Here is a 5,000-nt window from a genome sequence, read left to right as displayed (position 1 = left end):
ACCCTTCCGACAACCACCATTGCTCAGCTAAGCCACCAACACCCACACACGTCCTACACAGGGGTACACCCAACATCACAATACTGCCTCCTGTCACAGCACACAAACAATGGCAGGAATGAAAGACACAGGTCTGCCACAAGCATGGAATCAGAGCGCCGCCTGTCATGAGCCAAAGGTGCATCCTGACGTGGCAAATCAGATGATGCCGCAGGCATCCACTTACTATAATCACAATCAACAAACCGGCCGCCGCCGCCGCCGCCCCCCCCCCCCCCCCCCAATACACCTTTCCTTACAACAATGTGTACCTTAACCTAACCCATATTGCGCCTTAACCTAACCCATATTGCGCCTTAACCTAACCCATATTGCGCCTTAACCTAACCCATATTGCGCCTTAACCTAACCCATATTGCGCCTTAACCTAACCCATATTGCGCCTTAACCTAACCCATATTGCGCCTTAACCTAACCCATATTGCGCCTTAACCTAACCCATATTGCGCCTTAACCTAACCCATATTGCGCCTTAACCTAACCCATATTGCGCCTTAACCTAACCCATATTGCGCCTTAACCTAACCCATATTGCGCCTTAACCTAACCCATATTGCGCCTTAACCTAACCCATATTGCGCCTTAACCTAACCTATATTGTCCCTTAACCTAACCCATATTGTCGCTTAACCTAACCTATATTGCGCCTTAACCTAACCCATATTGCGCCTTAACCTAACCCATATTGTCCCTTAACCTAACCCATATTGTCCCTTAACCTAACCTATATTGTCCCTTAACCTAACCTATATTGTCCCTTAACCTAACCCATATTGTCCCTTAACCTAACCTATATTGTCCCTTAACCTAACCTATATTGTCCCTTAACCTAACCTATATTGTCCCTTAACCTAACCTATATTGTCCCTTAACCTAACCTATATTGTCCCTTAACCTAACCTATATTGTCCCTTAACCTAACCTATATTGTCCCTTAACCTAACCCATATTGTCCCTTAACCTAACCGATATTGTCCCTTAACCTAACCTATATTGTCCCTTAACCTAACCTATATTGTCCCTTAACCTAAACCTATATTGTCCCTTAACCTAACCTATATTGTCCCTTAACCTAACCTATATTGTCCCTTAACCTAACCTATATTGTCCCTTAACCTAACCTATATTGTCCCTTAACCTAACCTATATTGTCCCTTAACCTAACCTATATTGTCCCTTAACCTAACCTATATTGTCCCTTAACCTAACCTATATTGTCCCTTAACCTAACCTATATTGTCCCTTAACCTAACCCATATTGTCCCTTAACCTAACCCATATTGTCCCTTAACCTAACCCATATTGTCCCCTTAACCTAACCCATATTGTCCCTTAACCTAACCTATATTGTCCCTTAACCTAACCCATATTGTCCCTTAACCTAACCCATATTGTACCGTAACCTAACCTATATTGTACCTTAACCTAACCTATATTGTACCTTAACCCAACACACGTTGGGCCTTAACCTGCTCTGTAATTGTCATACGACGCGTTAAATTAGTGTAGTGTTGCCTAACTGCAACCCCCGCAATATAGTTTGCTACTCGCACTGCCCGGTCCCCAGAGTATCGCTTCATGTTAAACACCTTGCAGCTATACACTGTAATGCGGATGGCAGCAGGACGTACATGCTCAATGCCCTTCGCAGTTGTTCATTGGCATTCGCATGGCGAAGCACAGCCTACGTTGTGGTACGGCTTGTGTCAACTGTCCGCTGATGTTGTACGTCCAAATCACACACTGTACTGCACATTGGTCCTCATGTACTGAATGATACATCGTGGTACATGTGTGACCGTACCACGACTGCGCCAACAACGGCGAACCATACGGTCCAAATATTGTGCACTCAGCTACGTGTCGTCTCCCTATAAGAGCTGGATTGAAGTATGGTATGCCGTGGATGGCGATCAGCATGAGCCGTCTGTTGATGTAGTGGCGCGTGTTGTCAGACGTAGTCGTCTCTTCTCACACACCGTGATAGCATGGTGCACTGCGTTCCACATCTGCGACATGCGACAGAGGCCGGTTGACAGTCGTTCGCGCAATGGACATCGCATACGTACGGGGGCCACCTTCCACGTGTTCGCGAAGCGTGCACATGTTGTTGCGTGTATGTGGGCAGACATAGTGTGTCGTGACACCTGACACAGGCATGCAACAATCGTTGAATTTGCAAATGGCGATGGACGTCTACGTTTGCTGGTGACGTTACGCAAATGAAGAACTGGTAAACCGTTGTGGTGCGGTTGTTCTCGCTAGAGGTGAATCAGTGATGGCGACGATCGGTTGAGCTACCAACCGGTTGTTTCAGCGATACCCACCATGCCCACGAACGTGAATGGCATGTGGGTGTGAAGCGATACGCGGCGGTGGCTGGGTGGGACCGTCCCCGGCCGGTGAGGGGGGGCCTCCCGGCGTGCTGGCCGCGCGGTGCGTGGGCGCACGCGCTACAGCCGGCTGGTGGGGGCGGCCAGTGGCAGGCGCGCCGGCCGACGGAGGCGGCAGGCGGCGCAGCTGCGCGCCGGCGCACCCTGCACGCGGCGCCGTGCGGCCAAAGTAGGTCCTCGCGGGCCCGGTGCGAAGCGCGGTGGACATCTGCAGTGTGCTGGTCCGATTGAGGACTGTGTGCGCTGAGGATGCGCCGCCGCCCGGCGCTCGGCGCCGCGACGCCGTCTGCTGCTCGGTCGCCTCTGCGGTTCTCGCAGGTGGATTGTATCGCAGCTGTGCGGACGTGTTGGCGCGTGCGCTGTGCTGGGAGAGTTCGCTTCGGCACCCAAGTGGGGCTTTTGTCCTTCTGTGGCGCTGGCGTTGGAGCTGCCGGCCACCGTAGGTGGCGCGTGTTGTCTCCCGCCGGCAATGCCACGACAGCACGCTCCCGGGCCTCTGTCGGCAGCGGCAAGCTCAGTTGGGAGCACGGGTGGTCGCACCTAAAGCGTCTACTCGCCAAACTCCGGGCGATTGCGCCTCTCTCGAACCCGACCAAGTACTTAGGACGGCGCTGCGCGCCGCCGGGACCTGAGAGGGTTTCGAGGTGTATTGTGCAGGGGAGCTCAGCCTCCTCCTGTTTGCAGAATAATTGAGCGGACGCTTGCGTGTTCGCGCGGGGCCCCCCGGGACACACTCCCGGGCGGCCGGCTGCTCAGCTCTAGTTGACGCAGCTCCCTGGTTGATCCTGCCAGTAGTCATATGCTTGTCTCAAAGATTAAGCCATGCATGTCTCAGTACAAGCCGCATTAAGGTGAAACCGCGAATGGCTCATTAAATCAGTTATGGTTCCTTAGATCGTACCCACGTTACTTGGATAACTGTGGTAATTCTAGAGCTAATACATGCAAACAGAGTCCCGACCAGAGATGGAAGGGACGCTTTTATTAGATCAAAACCAATCGGTCGGCTCGTCCGGTCCGTTTGCCTTGGTGACTCTGAATAACTTTGGGCTGATCGCACGGTCCTCGTACCGGCGACGCATCTTTCAAATGTCTGCCTTATCAACTGTCGATGGTAGGTTCTGCGCCTACCATGGTTGTAACGGGTAACGGGGAATCAGGGTTCGATTCCGGAGAGGAGCCTGAGAAACGGCTACCACATCCAAGGAAGGCAGCAGGCGCGCAAATTACCCACTCCCGGCACGGGGAGGTAGTGACGAAAAATAACGATACGGGACTCATCCGAGGCCCCGTAATCGGAATGAGTACACTTTAAATCCTTTAAACGAGTATCTATTGGAGGGCAAGTCTGGTGCCAGCAGCCGCGGTAATTCCAGCTCCAATAGCGTATATTAAAGTTGTTGCGGTTAAAAAGCTCGTAGTTGGATTTGTGTCCCACGCTGTTGGTTCACCGCCCGTCGGTGTTTAACTGGCATGTATCGTGGGACGTCCTGCCGGTGGGGCGAGCTGAAGGCGTGCGACGCGCCTCGTGCGTGCTCGTGCGTCCCGAGGCGGACCCCGTTGCAATCCTACCAGGGTGCTCTTGAGTGAGTGTCTCGGTGGGCCGGCACGTTTACTTTGAACAAATTAGAGTGCTTAAAGCAGGCAAGCCCGCCTGAATACTGTGTGCATGGAATAATGGAATAGGACCTCGGTTCTATTTTGTTGGTTTTCGGAACCCGAGGTAATGATTAATAGGGACAGGCGGGGGCATTCGTATTGCGACGTTAGAGGTGAAATTCTTGGATCGTCGCAAGACGAACAGAAGCGAAAGCATTTGCCAAGTATGTTTTCATTAATCAAGAACGAAAGTTAGAGGTTCGAAGGCGATCAGATACCGCCCTAGTTCTAACCATAAACGATGCCAGCCAGCGATCCGCCGCAGTTCCTCCGATGACTCGGCGGGCAGCCTCCGGGAAACCAAAGCTTTTGGGTTCCGGGGGAAGTATGGTTGCAAAGCTGAAACTTAAAGGAATTGACGGAAGGGCACCACCAGGAGTGGAGCCTGCGGCTTAATTTGACTCAACACGGGAAACCTCACCAGGCCCGGACACCGGAAGGATTGACAGATTGATAGCTCTTTCTTGATTCGGTGGGTGGTGGTGCATGGCCGTTCTTAGTTGGTGGAGCGATTTGTCTGGTTAATTCCGATAACGAACGAGACTCTAGCCTGCTAACTAGTCGCGTGACATCCTTCGTGCTGTCAGCGATTACTTTTCTTCTTAGAGGGACAGGCGGCTTCTAGCCGCACGAGATTGAGCAATAACAGGTCTGTGATGCCCTTAGATGTTCTGGGCCGCACGCGCGCTACACTGAAGGAATCAGCGTGTCTTCCTAGGCCGAAAGGTCGGGGTAACCCGCTGAACCTCCTTCGTGCTAGGGATTGGGGCTTGCAATTGTTCCCCATGAACGAGGAATTCCCAGTAAGCGCGAGTCATAAGCTCGCGTTGATTACGTCCCTGCCCTTTGTACACACCGCCCGTCGCTACTACCGATTGAATGATTTAG

The 5,000-nt window shown here is 52.2% G+C and overlaps 1 pseudogene; it reads left to right on the top strand.

The window, feature by feature from the left end:
- Positions 1–3,225: 3,225 nt before the first annotated feature.
- LOC126447699 (small subunit ribosomal RNA) lies at positions 3,226–5,000 on the top strand (annotated as a pseudogene; the record flags this gene model as incomplete).

The sequence above is a fragment of the Schistocerca serialis genome, unplaced genomic scaffold (assembly GCF_023864345.2).
Source record: "Schistocerca serialis cubense isolate TAMUIC-IGC-003099 unplaced genomic scaffold, iqSchSeri2.2 HiC_scaffold_527, whole genome shotgun sequence".
NCBI classification, from domain to species: domain Eukaryota; kingdom Metazoa; phylum Arthropoda; class Insecta; order Orthoptera; family Acrididae; genus Schistocerca; species Schistocerca serialis.
This window is presented reverse-complemented; position numbering and strand designations above follow the sequence as displayed.